The sequence below is a fragment of the Anser cygnoides genome, chromosome 3 (assembly GCF_040182565.1).
Source record: "Anser cygnoides isolate HZ-2024a breed goose chromosome 3, Taihu_goose_T2T_genome, whole genome shotgun sequence".
In the NCBI taxonomy this organism is placed as follows: domain Eukaryota; kingdom Metazoa; phylum Chordata; class Aves; order Anseriformes; family Anatidae; genus Anser; species Anser cygnoides.
Genome location: NC_089875.1, coordinates 120,157,461 through 120,174,846, shown reverse-complemented (window position 1 = coordinate 120,174,846; position 17,386 = coordinate 120,157,461).

Genomic DNA, 17,386 nt, shown 5'->3' with positions numbered 1-17,386 from the left:
GGATAATAGTGTTGGATGTTGTGCAGATAAGAGAACGGGAACATGAGCAGAGGGTGAAAGAACAAGCAAGACATGTAGAATTACACTGAAGGTCCTGTTGAACATGTCTAGTAAATTTTCTGACAGTAAAGCATATGGCATCATTTTTTTTTCCTGTGCGAATACACTGTAATCCCATCATTCTCCCATTATCTGAAACTTATGTTAAACATCACCGTATGCAAAGCAGCAAAACTTCTGAATCTGCATTATTAGTATCATGAAACAAACAAACAAAAAAATAACCCACAAAGCTCAATTTATGTCTATTGCTTGTCATTTGTCAATAAATCCAATTTTGCTCTAAAGGAACACTTTCTAGCTAACTCAACAGGTTTATAGAAAGTCTATAATCTAATAAATGACAATATTTTGAGTAGGCTCTTGCTGCCTGTATATTTATTTTCCTTCTTTACTTGCCATTCCTTTTCTGTTTTCTTATTTATTCTGTTAGTGAGCTCTTTCAATGTGTCCTCATACAAGTAGAAAAAAATGGGGGGGAGGGGGAGGAAGAGAGAAAAGGAAAAAGAGGGAGAGAGGGAAAATAATTAGAAATGAAATCCCTTCTGATCCTGATGTTAAACAAACTGCCTTTAAAGCCTCACTAGATTCAGGAAATTATTTGTAATTGTAAAAGACATTTTTCAGTGAAAGCTACTTTTTGCCCAGGTCATTTCCTTACCTGGTACTGTGCCTGTATACAGATGCTTCAGTTTCACTCATCACCATTACACTCTATGTGCAGAAATTAGATGGTGCTAATGACACATCTTCAGCAATCAATGGAGCTGAGCCAGCTGAATTATTGAACTTATGTTTATTGCACAAACCAAGTCCTTTCATATGGAATACACTTGTGTTGTGTAATATTGAATAAAGGGCCTGTCATGCAGTATTTCTGGCATCATCAGCTCTTTAGCAGTGTTTATGCCTGTAAAATAGACCTCCTTCTTCTTCCTACTATTTTGCAAACTTAATCTCTTTGAATTAATGATTGCAGAAATTCACCTAAGTTTGGAAAATCAGTACTTTGCAATGTTTTGTTGTTAAAATGATTTAAATAGTTGTAACTACATATGAATATTTTATAAGGGTTAAATAAATCATTTTTCTCACATTGATCTGGTTTAATGCAACATCCATTCTGCCGGGGAAGTTGAGTGCTGTGGGGTTTGGATAAGAGTTTGTCTCAATTTGCTTAGCAAAAACCTTACCCTCGTTGCTGTATGAATCACATCCTCCTAACAACAGGTCACTGCCTGGACTATACGGAGGCCAGACGTCTTCAGGGCAGTCAGCAGGACATCTTTTACTAGTGTTAACCCTCTTGGCCCTTTATAGCTACTTGCAGCTCTATCAGAGTCTCCTGGGATGAGGTCCATTCATTGCTTCTCCACCTTAACTCTCTTGAAGGCATTCATAGGAATTATTTCTGATGTGAAGTGATCACATTCTGATCTTGTAGGCATGCCCGTGCCTACTGTTTGCTACTGAATGTGCTGAGAGAAATAGCAGCCCCATTTCAACCACTGGCTGTTCTGGAGACTGTGTCACACTGCTTACAACAGGAAACAACGTGGAAACTAGGAGCTTTCTTTTGCTATCCCAAAGGAGACGCAATGGTGTTCTTCTGCTTGGATGTGACAACCATTGGATAAAGAGTTGTTGCAGCCCTTTGAGACTGTATTTTCCATGCACTTTTTTTGTCATTGATTTTCATGCTGGGGGGAGGAAACAGAATATCAAAGGGAAAATTGGTAAAATAGTTTGAGATATAGGATTACAGGAGTTGGCAATAACTCTATGGCTAAAAGCAGACACAGTAGCTATTCATATTTCAGAAGCAAGTGATCCCCAGAGAAAGAGATGAAATACTAGATCTGATTAAATTCAATTATGGAAGAATAATCTGATGTTGAATCACTGTAAGAGGGGGGAATGGAGAGGAGAGGTTTTGCAGAGAGGACAGTGCAAATTCCAGCATATGGGAATCTGTTGTCCAAGGCTGAGATGTGCCTTCCTAAGCAGGATCCTAGGTTAATTCTCGGGAGTTCTCCCTGCAGTGACATGTTCTGGGTTCTAGGCTTTTCATACAACAATTTGTACAGTGCTTTTCATAAGCAGCTTCTAATAAAGGAACATATTACCATCATCTCTTGCAGACAAGTTGTGAAGGATGCCTGTGAAGGAAGGGGCATCCTTCTTTAAACGTTGAAAACAAGGGACAGGAAGATAACAGATTTTGCCTCACATTTTTGACATATAAAAGTTAAGTGCCTAGGACAAAGTTAGTCAACCAAGGCTGTACAGTCCATGTAGAGAGGGCAGTTCCAGAACTGTGCATTGGACTTCTCTCCCACTGTGAGACAAATCATCCTCTGGAGATGCCTCTTTCTCCTTTGGTATAGGAACAGCTTGGAATAACTAGGACAGATATAGACATCTGAACTAAGACAAACTCCAGCTAACATGGCCATGCAAAAGTCACACAGGAAGTGTGATCTGAGCTGAATATTGAATACTGGCCTCCAGGCTCCCAGCCTTGTGCTTCTTGTTGGAAGTCTTATTATTTCAATGAGTTGAACATTGAACAACAGCTCCTGTTAATTGTGATTTTAGGAATACAGTCACTATTAACTTCAGCTGTATATTATCACGTGTAGTATAATCTCAGTATAAGGAAAATCAGTAATAAAACATGTCAGGCCAAAAATTATAGATGTGGGCTGAAGTAGAGAGAGACGATCCCTGCAGTAAAAATTAAAAGATTTTAAAAGGCTCTTTAACTTCATTGCAACAGGTTAAAACCCAGGACATTAACGGCTGTTGTCCGACCTGTATTGGAGTGGATAATTTATTTATTTATACAGGAAATTCCATTTGAGCATAAGAAAAAAGTAATAATTGTGAGGGCGGTCAAACACTGAAACAGGTTGCTCAGACATGCTGGGGAGTTGCTACCTTCCAGATATTCAAAACCCAACCGGACAGAGTCCTGAGCAACCTGCCCTAGCTGACTGTGATTTGGAATTAGGGGTTGGAGAAGATCTCCAGAGACCCCATATCACTTCAGCAATACTGCGATTCCGTGATTTATCATTGAAGAGGTGGTTGTTGTTTTCATAAAGGCACCAGACTGAAGATTAATGTGGTGGGACTGAAGAAAGTAAGAGGTTTTGTTTGCCTTAGTGGTCACAATCAGTTAGGAGAAATAAATGCCATTAGGGTGGGATGTGTTTCAGTCTAAAGCAGTCACCTAAAAAAAAAACTTAAGTATTTGTTGTTTTCTTTTAACGTAGAGGAGAAAGAGGGAGAAGATTAGAAAATGCCCCAGTGGTTACTGAAAATGGTGGTTACTGATTGGCCTGCGCAGAGATTTTCCAACATGAAAATTTTCTTTGTTTGCTCAGAAATGCCGTTTCCTTTTCTGAGCAGGGGACTGTTAGGAAATCCTTCTGGTAAACAAATTTCTCACTTCCCTCAGGCTGTCAAATCAAGATTCTTGAGTACCCATGGCAGGATACCATATTACAAGAAAACAGTACTGGATCTCAGTTCAACATAGCTTTTACAAACAAAAACAGCTGACCACAGACACTCAAAATCTGGTCATCACCTGAAAGAATTGTGTCGGGGAAGGGAATGCCCTGCCCTACAGTTTTTCCATTAGTTCATTACACTTGATTGTAAAAGTCATCTCTTACAATTTAGCTTTCTTGTATATTTGGTGGAGAACAATCAATATGCCTGGGGGACTGGTTGTTTCACCCCAGGAAAGCCACCTGATACAGGTGATACACCCCACATTAGACATGCCTGTCTCTCTCTGACTAGAAAAAAAGGCAACCATCTCAGTGCACTTGTCTAAATGTAGATACCTAGAGGAATTTGAGATGTTCTAGGTTATCTAAGATGTGTGCAAAGATGGTAGACAGGATACTAGATAAACATGAGACCTTTGCTCCACCAGACTACCACATGAAGCCCAAGCAGGACACTTCTAACACATTTATATGGAGATGGGTAGAAAATTGTCTTCTTGTTCAAGGTGAATCCAAAAACACGGTAACTTCAAGAATATTCTAGTCTATAATAAATGAACAGTCAGGAATAAAGTAAAAGAAAATGAATGGCTTGTGATAAATATATGTGAGGGGTTAGGAAAGAGTTCCTTTGGATCTCTCAATGCCCTGCTCAGGCTCCATTCAAGCCCTCCTCTGAGTTCCCTTAAAGTAATTACCCCATCATATGAGCTTGTGGGAAGCCTTGCTCAGTTAGAGGCACTTGCAATTCAGACACAAAAGCCACTAAACAAAATTTACAGGGAACAGTCTCTAGCAGTTTACTCTCAGTGGGCTGAAATAAACTCCCACTAAAGTTTTATTGCACAACTCCTGAAAATGAAATGATGTCTCTTGGTTCTACTGTAAGGCCTGATCCAAATACCACTGGAACCAATTGGGACAAACATATTGACCTCTACATGGACCAAGATCAAAGAGAATTATGGAGGCTGTGAGTGCAGTTCTGGACCAGGAAGCAGAAAACTTGTTGCCCATACTTATCTCTGTTGAACAGTCTTTGTTCATATCAGTCAACTTCAGGCCCAAAAACTCTGTGGTATCTTAAACATCAGGTGTTGTCATGTGAAAATATAAAAAAAAAAATAGCTGTGCTTTAAATCTGCACAGACTCTTCCAAGGAAATGTTGGCAATGTTCTTAAGTTTTCAGTGAAGTCTTTGCACTTCTGACAACGTAACTATGATTTTACAAAGCAATAAAACTTCTGTTTTCTTGTGTGCTTCATTATACTATAGCACAAGAACTTCCTTTCACTATGAGGTATGTCATATATGTATCACCTATTGTGTTATTTAAAAACAAAACCAAAAAATAATAAAATAAAATATAAAAAAACAAAATGAAATAATAATAAAAAAATGAATAGAGATTAATTACTCTGAGCCCCATTGTGAAGGTGACCATGTGTGAGGCAGAAACAAAAAGACCTCATCTCTTCTGAACTACATCTTTTTTCTCAGCCTGGGTTTGGTCAGTTGGAGAATGGACTGTCTCCAACAGATGTTACTGTATGGTACCAAGCACAAAGGGACTGTGATCTCAGCAAGGACCTCTAGGTGCTACTGCAACACAATTAATAATATAACAGCCATCGATATGTAAAGCAGAAGAAAGACCAGCATAACATCTCTAAAATAAAGAACCTTTTGCTTATTTTAGAGAACATGATGTGCTCTGGCTCTTCCCAGATAAGAAAGGCCCTGTGGAAGCTGTACTCATCTCAGAAGCTGAATAAAAATACCAGTTCCTGATGAAGGTAAAATGTAGGAGGTACCCTTTGCTCTCCCTCTTCTGGCTGCCAGCCAACCAAGGACATTTGAAAGAATCGGGGAGAGAAAGACAGAACGGGGAAATAATGCAAGACATGGTTGAGATCACAAGTCCATAAACTGATCCACCTTTCAAAGGAGTGCAGAGATGCGAGGGAGAAACAGGAAAAGCTTGTAACAGACGTGTCCAAGAAAAGGCTAACGGGCTGAGTTCATTGCCTATCGTGCTGACTCATTGCCTCATTTCCTTGATCTCTTTCATCTGTTGCTTTTTGGGTTTAATTCAGATTTACAAACCCTTTGGGGTGCGAATAGCCTTACTGTTTTGTAGTTGTACTGTGTTCAATACAGGAGGATACAGGCTCTGAACTGGGGTATCTTAGTTTAACAGTAATAAATTTTGTATTTTGTTAATTTGAAGAACTCATTTGCCAATTTTGCACTGAAGGAATTAGAGAGTGGTTCTTCTGGGGAGTGGTTTTTTAAAGCTATGCTAATCCGTTGGTCAGAATGTGAGTAATGGGGTGTTGCCACTCCATGCCCACATACATATTAGCAAATTAGCAGAAGAAAAGAAGATGAAAGGTACAAGAAAGAGCATTAATTGACCTCGCTTTCTCTAACATCAGCATGGGCAACCCCTTACACACCCTGCTTCAACAGAACGCCCCGTTTGCCACCTGCGGAAAGGCTGGTGGGCCTCGTGGACATGGCATGGGTGTGGACTTGATGAGCAGCCAGAAGGCTCTCCCGTCACATGAGAAGAAAGGCAGAGCAAGAGCTAATATTGAACTTAAAATGGGGAACTGGAGTATAGAAATGGATCTAATCCTTTACAGACTGTAGCACCCACCTGACTAGTCCAGAAGAAACTACAGAGCATCCATTTCTCTCCCATGGCACGCCAAAATTCATATGATCTCCTACAGGCTGTATCAAACCTAGGGTCCTAAAATCTATATGCAGGAAGCAGGACAGATGCCAGTGTCTCAGAAATAGCAGATAATTTGCTAAGCATATTACATGCTGCTACACTTATTTGATAATTATGTCATGGGAATAGAAGCCTGTCCGTTATTTCAGATGCTGAAATGCAGCAATATTAGATGATTGGTCATACCAACACTTCTCAAAACATCAGTCTACTACAACTGTTCAGACATGAACTGCAGGAACATTTTCCTATGAGCTGTCCAGTTTTCTGTTTTGACCAGTGTGTAAAACTTCATGAAAAGTGATAGCTCTGGGAGTTGTGATCTGGAAATCAGGCCATGAAGCGTTCAAACAGCCAAGTAAAATATGTGAAAGATAAAGTAATAATGCACTTCACTGCTTTCTCTGTCAACCACAGGCAAAGATCATGTTTACCTAATATACTGTTGGCAGCTTTTCCTTGAGGACTTAAAGATGCCTTTTTCCTGCACGTGGCACTTTGTGCAGGCATAAAGAAAATGTTCTGAGTTCGGCCCTGGACATAGTCTGGACAAACACATCCTTCAGCAGGCCAGGGGAAATACTGCAATCAGGAGTTCAGTGGCCAGTGGAAACTGTTTGAGTAGCAGCAGCAAAGAGGAAGGAAGAGTAAAGGATGAAAAAAAGGCATTAAAAAAAAAAGAAGAAAAAAAAGTAGAAAAGCTTTAAAGAAACAACTGAAGAGGATTACAGTGCGAAGAAAACTGATTTACAGCTGGGTGCATCTCAGAGGACAGGCTGCTAGGATTGTATGAGAAGTGCCACGATTACTGCCTCTGTGGAAGGTGAGAATGTTTCTGATGAAGACTATGGGTGTCTTTCTGAGGATTTCCACTAAGTGCTGGATTGAGGCGGGGAGGTTTCCACACCAATCAAGTTCACATGCAAGCTTTTGATGACCTTTTCCCTACCCAGTCAGCCCATAAGCTCAAAATGAGACTGAAAAATTTTCCGATTGTGAATCAGTTAGAGAAACAGACACAAAATTGCTGTTGAGGGTGCAAATTTCAATGTAAAAGAGAAGAAAGTATTTCTTAGAAAGTTTCTCTTGCAGATATTTTCCACCTTCGGACATGCTGTGATTTCTTCCTTGAGTGTTTGCCACCCGCTTCTTTGTCACTGGATTCATTATATCTGGTCCATCCAACATCAACGTTTGAAACTCATGAGTCAGACTAATATCAACCCCACCCCAAGTACCTGGCCTCGTCCCCTCTGAGGGCAGGATTAGCCTAAAAATTGACTAGTCTTAAAAAATGTTAAGCATTTGGTTCTTGTGATTAACCTTGTGGTAGCTGAGTCAGTGGGAAGGATATGGTTCATGACATTAAGCTTTTCCCTGTGAACAGAAGTTCTCAAAGCTTGCTCTTTTTGTATGGGGAATACCTACACAGTTGGTGAAAAGTTACTCCAGCTGGAAGCTGTGGGGGGAAGAAGAGGAGTACAACATAGATGCATTACAACTAGCTGTACGTAGACACACTGGGACTGAGTATACAAACCTCCTGCTTCTAGATCAAGTCCATAGATCCGTCTGGCTTTACTCTATGATCTTACCATCCTGGGCATCTCTTACATGAAGTATTTGTACAATAGGCTTCATTGAGTTCCAAGGATACAGCCTACGATGGTCAATAACAGTATGATTCTAGTAGCACAGAGCATAAAGAAAAAAATATCTGGCTGGAAACTCTGCTTTAATTGAACAGATTTCTTTATTGAGACCAGGGCTTCACGCCCCAATTTGCTAAGTTTTCTGTACAAATATGAAAGCTGGTAACACAGTAGAAGTAGCTCCCTGGTACTAGGGAGATTTATTTCAAAATAAAATGGCCATCAAAAGAGAACTAGACCTTGCTAACTGAGTTGCAGCAGAATCCTTTGGACTTTCTGCTCAGGGCCTGAATGAAGAAGCAAATTAATGAAAATGCAAAAGATAATATCTTTTCTTTTTTTTTCCATTATTGGTAAAAATTCAAAAATCAGCATTTGGAAAACTAGGTATCTCTATAAAATAATGCTGCTTTTACTTCAAAAAAAGTATTTCCAGAAATAGTGATTTCTACTTAAATTACTAAAAGCAAATTCACATTTATTCCAGGAGAGGGTGGAATTCTGCTATTCTTGGTACTCTAGGTAAATGAATAAATAGAAGCTTCATGTTAACAAATATTACTGCGTATACTCAATAACATTATTGGAAATGTCTTCACCCTGGATTAAATTCAAAAGAATTAGAAAGTAATTACACTTTGCTACATTATTATTGAAAGAACAAAATCTCCTGAGGCTAAGGGAGTCATTTGCATTTGGTGTATGTTAGATAAGAAAGTATTAGATTCGGTATATGTTAGATAAGAAAGTGGCTAGCGCACAGAGTCCATTTAACTACATCTTGTAAGGCAAGGGGCCAAATGATTTCAGGGCATCTCTCAAAGTTTCATAAAACACACCTGGATATGAGTCTTCTTATGGATCAGGTTCATGGAAAGTTTTGATGAGGTTTACAGATCACTTGTGTAAATCTCATTGGAGTCATTGTGGTTTTGGCACAGAATCAGAGAATATTGAACCTGAAACCCGTGGTTTGTTTTTAGACTATGAGTCACACACATGGTGGGTGGAAAGTGGTACGGCTCACTTGATAACAACGATTCACACCAGATGAGGGTCTGAAATTGGTTACAATTATTCATACCTGAAGACAGCATGAAACCAAGTGTCACGATGAATATGACAACACGCAATGAGAAAATTAACTATCCCAAGAAAGGAAATTATCACCTTTCTTCTATCGTTGTTTATACGTGCACCACATTTTAAACCAGATCATTTACCTTCATGTATCCTATTTCCCTTTTCCATCAGGGTCTTGATGACACCTGTCATTAAGACAGATGAGCTTGGTAGACAGCCCAAACGTGAGTGGCCTTGAGGATGCCTGCGGGCAGTCTACAGATATCCTAGAAACGGCTATATGGATGTGTAAATCTGAGTCAGGAAATATGTCAGACAAGCCTGTTTCCTGGCCTTGCACCCTAAGGTCACTGTAGATGCAGTCATTATCAAGAATGATTTAGTAATAATACTTAGGCCAATACCTTTACTAGTAACAACTAAAAATAAAGGTTCTATCTTTACCACTAAATGAAGTAATTCTGGATCCAGAGCACTGGAATACAGTTGCCTGTACTGTCAAATTCCTAGAATGGTCCTTGGTGCCTTTAAAGCCTGGATGAACTGGTATTCTCTCAAGCAATTTTTAGGCAGATCTGGGAGTTAACACAAGGGAATGTTTTGGAAGATACATAGTACGGGTATGGCCACATAGTGCCGTTTGGTCTCAAGGCCAGAGTAGGTGCCCTGAGACTATTCTATTTACTGGAATAGCTGTAGCCCATAGTGCTACTTCTAGTTTATGAAGATCTGGATCTACAGGCTGCTGGAGGCTGGGATGATAAGATGGGTAAAGAATCACTTCATATGTGCCCTTCTATCTTTTCTCCAAGTCTGCCTATCTTTCTCCAGCTGGCCACTGCCAAAGATGGCTTGATTTGAACCAGAGTGGTTGATCTTGACACAGCTCCTTGTGTCTCTCATTCCAAAATCTATACAAACACAAAAGCAAAATGAGGGTCCCTACCCCAAGGAGTTTCTAATAGCTAACCCTTTACATTCTCCAGTTAGTGGTGACTGGGGAAGCATTCCTTCATTCCTTCAGTCGTGATTGTTCCCCTTATTAACTCATGCAGTAATTCTCTGATCCCTCGAGGAAATATTGTTGTATTCAAAGCTCATTCTGCAATGTTTTCTCTTTTAGAGAAAGAGGGTCTTTCTGGTTATCTGCTCTGCCTTTCTGCATAACAGACTCCACTCATCAAATATAATAACTTACGGTCAGCCTTGAGTGCGCCTAAGGAAAAAAAAAAAAAAAAACAAAAACAAACAAACCAGCATCTAAGTCTTGGCTAGACTCCAACAAACACAAAACTAGCCACATCCCTTGGAAAACTCTTCTGACGGTTGATAAAGCCCATTTGAGAAGCTCATGGTAATTGCCACCAGTAGCCATAAACTATGTAGACTATTTGCCATAACACAATGTGGTTTCAAATGGCATACAAGAAAGAGTATTGGATTTTAAGGAAGAACTTGTTCTTGTTTTAAGTAGATAACCAGTAAAAGGATGGCCTAATGGTTCAAGTAAGTGCAGAAATCATGAGATCTTGGACTAGAGACACCTTCGTGTTGCTGGCTTCCCGTGACTTAGAAAGTCCTAATGACCATGCAGCTGGTGGATCCTGGAGGACTGCCATTTGTAAGTGAAATCCTCTACTAGTGTGCAGTTGCTGTCATGTAATACTACACATAATTTCTTGTATTTTAAATGTCTGTGAGGGTTTCTGGCCTTTCTATGATCTCCCTTTCTTTGCCCCAAGAGGCATTCTTCCCACTCCAGAGGAAGGTGGTAGGGATATGCACATAGGTGCACTCTTCTGGGGTTTGACCCACGGAGAATGGACATCCACCAGAGTGGATAATAACTTCCCGGAACAGAGATGAATGTCTTTCTGATGGAGAAGATAACCTAGAGGTTTTACTCTAGCTCTTGTTACTGAGATATCTGTTCTTAGTAGCACATCTGGTTCTTTTTTAGGGAAGAATTACACTAGATATCCCTAGTAAAAATGAGGCAAGCTGCAATTTTCAACAGTATCATCAAAGAGATCTTTAGATGTAGAGTTCCATGTCTTGTGTTTACTAATATTTAAATATATACAGTACTTTAAAACAAGTTTATGAATAATTGGGTCTGGGTTAATTTCTCCTGATTTTATGCGACTAGTATGAGACAGTCTTCTCATCTTCCTCTCTAGTTAACAAAATGAGGCAATTACCTCCTAATGAGCTGATCAGATTTAGATGAAAGATCCAAGTCTATCTGCTTTTAGTACACAAACTTACTTGCACACAGTTTCACTGTCAAGTAAATGGCAAATCAATGTTAACCTAATTAACAGATTTCTCTATGTGGGAACTAAAAGCAACGCTCATCGAGTTAATGACCTGTAAACCAACAACTAGAACCTTTACCTGAAAGGACTTACACTTGCTGAAAATTTAACTTCCTTTTTTATTTTTTTTTTTCCTAAACTAAAAGCAATTGATGCTTAAGAGTATTTCCCCTTACATTGGCACAAAATCCAGTCTACTGTTACTGTACAACACATTGAGTTTCACCTCAATCAAAGTTTCAGGAGATAAAGTAAAAATTTAAATTTTTTTAATTTAATTCTAATAGAAATAATTAATAAAATTCTAATAGAACCACTCTGGAATTATACCAAGATTGGAATCAACATCATTCAATTAATATTTCTACTGACCTGAGTTTTGTATAACTATAAAGGCTAATTCTGAATTCATAGCACTGAAAGACTCTCAGACCTAAGAGCAATCCAGGCCCCTTAATCAAGGCCATAGAAGAAACAACAAGCAAAGAGTCTGACCTTTCCCATAAAGACCATAAAGTACTATTTTGAAAATGTGAGAGGTAAATAAGCAAACAAATTGGAGCAATATAGGACAAAATAACAGCAAAATAAATGTGATCGTAAAAGTAAGATCTCTGCTGGCCTCCAATGGATCTTGAAGCTACAACAACACCCTTAGCTGTACTATGTATTAGTATTCTGCATAGCTACCCCTTCTGATTTTGTTCAGTGGGAAAAAAAAAAAAAAGATAAAATATTCAGCTCATTGGCTTCATGAAATCACTGGCATTTCTTCTTTTTCAGGTGAAACCTTAGGCTAAAGCCAATTAAAAAAAAAAAAAAGGAGAAAAAAAAAAGACAACATAAAAGTTATAAAAATAAATGAGAAAAGTTTTGTCCAGGGAAGAAAAAGTACTGATGCACAAAAAAAAAAAAAAAATTTGCAGTCTGAAAGGTATATTTCACTGTGAGTTATGAGCGAATTCAACTTCAAGGTTTACTGTAAACATTTGTGGACTAGGTGGGCTACAAAAGGAAGAAAATACTTTCTCTGCTTTTTCAAATCAATACTGCATGAAAGAAACACATAACAACAAGATTCTTCCTTGTGTTTCTCTGTTTATACCCACAAAAATGTATAATGGGAAACCAAAATATGTAATTTTGAAGTGTTCTGGGTTTACTTAACAAGATGGTAAAGAAATTAGAACAGCAGCACTGGGATAATATATGCTAATCATACATTTTCTTCCAGAGTTGATTTAACTTATTTTAAGATTGAAGTTTAGATCTGGAGTTATAGCAGTAGAAGAAAACAAAAGCAGACTGAAGGGGCAACACTCACAGGTCTATGAACAGCACCTTCGTTGATGGAAGAAGAGATTGATTCATCTGCAGGAGAGGAGATTTTCCTTTTTTACGTTCCGTTTTCAAGAGATTAGAAGAAGTGGCAGCAAAAAAGGCAGTGTGAATCTCCTATTAAATGCTGTGATTTAGATTATTCTAAGCCAGAATTAAGCAGTAGTCCAGGTACATTGCTAGGGAATGAATTTCACTGTTATTCAGCTCATCTGTCATGTCATGGGAATGAACGTTAAAAGTTACTCTTCTCCCCTGTCCTCTTTCCAGGAAATAGTGGTCTCTGCAATAAGGTTTGCAACAATTTACATAGACAAAACACATAGATACATGCATATATAGATAAAATAATTAAAATATATATATTAAAAGAGAATTTGAATCATTATTTGAAGAGAGAATTGTAGCAGAAAGAAGGAACTACCCAAGAAATATGAAATATCTAGACATCTTTGAATAGTCATGGAACAATAGAGGCATGATTTCGATGACACTAAAAGAAAATATGGAAGCATAATGGTAACATTTATAGTCAGAATTAATCTTAAGCACCAGCGAAGGGAGATCATATCAGAAAATCCCCAAAGTGTGATATATTCACCATTTTCACTTCTCAAAGAAGCCATTAGTATCTAATGAAAACTCTGGGACATAAGCATAGGGAACAGAGATCTTGAAGATGAGGTATGACAAGAAAACTCGGACAGAAAAGCAGAAATTGTTTAGAGAATCCTTATGAAAGGAAAAGATTTGAAAAACCCAAGACCAAGTGACTTTTGTAGTTTGAAATGCTTTGCATCCAAGACTAGGGTACAAGCTCTGAGAAGTTCTAACAGGAATGACCACTGAATAAACAGCAAAGAACAGTTAAAAAGCAAGAGATAAGTGATTAAGACTAAGAATGGCCAAAAAATTAAAAAAAAAAGAATAAATAAATAAATAAATAAAACCAATAACAACACTTCAAAAGATTCCCCAGTAAAGATACTAGAAGTCACATTTCCTAGCTATGAATTAGCTAACCACATTGATAGTGACCTATTGTGGAGACATTCTGCACAGGAATAAAAGTGGTGCAAATGAAATTAATAAGTACTGAAAATTAACTTCTAGACTATCAACAAGATGGTTATGAAAATTTTCATATCTGCAAAACCTCATGGGAACATGGATAGATTAGGTGGTGGTTCTTGAACCCCACTCACATTTCTCCAGATTAAAAACTTGGGGGAGAAGAGAAGGGGCTGACCAGGGGGATTTGGTGCACGTTGGTCTCTAAGGGAACCCTGCAATTTATTGTTGAAAAGAGCATTATAACCACATAGAGGATAACCTTAAACTCTTTCGCACACACCAGAGAAAATAATCCATCTGCTACAAAGAACATCGGTATCTTTCCGGTTGACATTCACATGCAGCTTGGGCCATTTCCGTGAACAAAAGTCCAGATGAGAATGGGGATGAGACGAACGCAAAACAAGTGACAAAGTTGTTGACACATTGTCTCCTGAAGAGAACTACACAGATTGTCACTTAAACTGTCAGCAAATGTACAGCGTAACAGGTGCCCATCAGCATCAGATAGTCCACAGTTAGGACCTATGTCATTCTAGCCATGCCTTGTTGGCTCTTGGCATGCCGGGATGACATCAGGCTCTGGAAGAACAGAGAGCTTTAGACAGGATGACCAGGAAACCACCAGTTCAGAGGTGAAAATAAAGATAACTGCATGTCTTTAGGTTCAAGTGAAGATGGAGGTAGAATAACAGTGAAGATAGTGTGTTGACAGAGAGGGTATTTATTATATAGCCTAGCTAAAATATTGTTTAAAACGACCAGGAGGAAAAGGGTTTATAATGACTAGAGGGAAAACTGTTGGAAACTCATTTGAGAATCACAAGGAGAACAGTAAGACTGAACTAAGAAGCAGGAGGAAAAACTTTTCTTTAGAAAACTGGGTGAAAATTCCTAAAACTTGAAGAAGAGAGAGTTACTACCACTAAGCAAGGTAATTATTTTCATGCAGACTGAACAGAAGACCAAATCTTGAAAACTGGAGAAATCACTGACAAAATATAATGCTTATCCCTCAATTATAACAAATCTTGGCAGCAGGGTGGTTTTGTTGCCTTTTTTTTTTTCTTTTTCCTTAATTCACACTTCTAGTAGTAAACCAAGCAGTGCCAGACCCTGTTCTTCAGCATAAAGACCAACTGAAGCAGTCTGGCTGCTCTAACATAGGGTGCCCACATCCAAACTTTCTACAGTTAATGATCCCAGGCCCTAATTCTGAACCAGGGAGTATGTTAAGAATTTAGCAGAATGGAGAAAAGATGGATGAAATGCTGCTCTGGCACTTTTTTTTTTTTTTTTTTTAAGTAATATACATATTACTATATATATAGCAATATAGATGTAGGTGTGGAATGTAGAAAAATTTTCAGGACTTCATTTTGCAAATAAATTGATAAAAGTTAGAAAACAAGAACCTAACTGCTTCCTTGGATCCTCCAGGTGAGAACAGAAGGCTCTTACCAAGGTAGTAGGCATAGCAGAAAGCATTGGGATATGACAAGTTGCCTCCAAGGGGGAAAGCCAGCTTAAGGTCCTGTCCCTTTCCCAAGTCAACATGATGTGTGTAAAAAATGCTCCTCCAATTTTTCCCCTCCTGAATAATGCGATGTTTTAGCCCAAATCATTTCAGTGGGTTCAGAAAGTTCATTTCAGTAGAGTTCAGAACATGACACCACAAAAGGATTTAATACTACCACTGTGCAGGTGGCACACTGTACTGTAAAGATGGAAAATGTGGCAAGGAGTGGGGTGACTGCTCCGCTTGGCTGCAAAGTGAGTCAGGCTAACATGTGAGACCTCTTCAGAAGAAGCACAGGTTACTCTACATTACAAAGAGATGAAGAAGAAATTGGGAGAATCTCAGGTTTGTCATAAAATTCCTCCAGGAACAGAAAAAAGGAGCTGTACCTGCCCTGTATTTAGTACGAGTCCACCCCAATTAGCACATTCACCAAATCATCAACAAAAATGTATCTCCTGATCCCACTCATACACTAATCATCTATGCATTTATTAGTTACATTTTCATAATGCCGAGGATCCCACATCATAACAGGATCCCATTCATTAGGAACTATGCAACCAAGAGGCATAACCTATGAGCTGTCTTATGCTGTTGAAATTCCTGTTGTTAGATACAGAAAACTTAAGTCAGCATTGGGACATACTTCCTGGGAAAAGGTGGGAAACTCAATTACTAGAGTTTTATTTAGGGCTTTATACCCAGCTGCAAAACATTAAGCTCCTGTACATCTGTCAGAAGTTGTCTCCCATTAACCCAAATAAGTGTCTAATACATGAAGTTCTTGAATGGCTGACAGGATTGTTCTACATCATCCCTACATGTAACTCATGGAGAAGTAACTAATGTGACACTAACTACACAAGTCCAAAGGGTCAAGGTTGTGTGGGTAAATTTTTGGCCCCAAGAGCTACAGGATTTGCATCACTGAGGATGATGTGATAACGCCTGTTAGATTAACTGACCAGCACCAGGAACCAGAGACACTTGCCTTCTTCCCATCAACAGTGTAGAGCTTCTTCACTGGGAATTGCAGGATCTCCGAAATCTCATCAAGGAGTGTTTTGAAACTCCTAGCGTTTCTGCGGTTCAAGATAATTGAGCGCCGAAAACTGGTTTCTCCATTCTTAACAAGAGTCATTTTCTTTGGTATTCTGGGGCCATGCTGAGTGAAAGGCGTGGAATAATCTTCAAACCTGCCCTCTTGAGCTGCTCTTCTCAAGGTACTGGATGGACGACTATTTCGAGGAGGGCCTGGCCTGTGTCCAGTAGAAGTCATGCTAATAGGCTTGACGTATTTCTTGTCAGAGCAAAGGTAGCATCCTCCATCCTCCAGCTGGTCCAGCTCACTAATGCAATGTATTCCTCGTGGGGTGGTGATGGTCCGTACCCCAAACGGCAGTGGGACCCGATGAGAGAGGTCATCCATGAGTGCGTTGAAGCTCTTGAAACTTCGCTGGTTGATGGCCATCTTCACTCCCCCAAACTGAGGATCCCCACTCTTGAAGAAGGTTATTTTTTTGGCCGGGGGTACCTGGGTGACAGTGCTTGTCCGAGCCACGGAGGGAAGGGGTTGATCATAGTTGTAGGAGCTGGTGGTGGACTGGTAGTCAGCAGGCACCTGAGTCATCCCTCTTGCTTAAAGTTAACTGCAAGAGAAGTAAAACGAGATTAGGGTTTGTTGGAATCATGCAAAATCAATGCCTGACTTGCATGGGAGAAAAGTTTGTTTTCCTCACAACTGTTTTACTATCTCTGGTTCATAAAGAGCAGATTCTGACACACGGTTTTGTGAGGTAGATACGAGGAAACACAGCAGCAGGAGTAGCCATAACCCTGCTCCTCACAGTTAAACCATCCTTGTCCTGCAGATGCCAATGAGACTTCACTCAGTGTTAGTAGCCCTGAGGCACAAAAGCCATGAGTCAGACCCCAAGCAAAACCCACAAAAAATGATATTTGTGTAATGGTGTCATTTTGAGCTTTGTGTTTTGCTTATATTTTTGAGGTTTTCTCTGAAACTGTCAGAGACAGTGATTACTCTGGTTTTATTTTTACAGAGCTGAAATTCTCA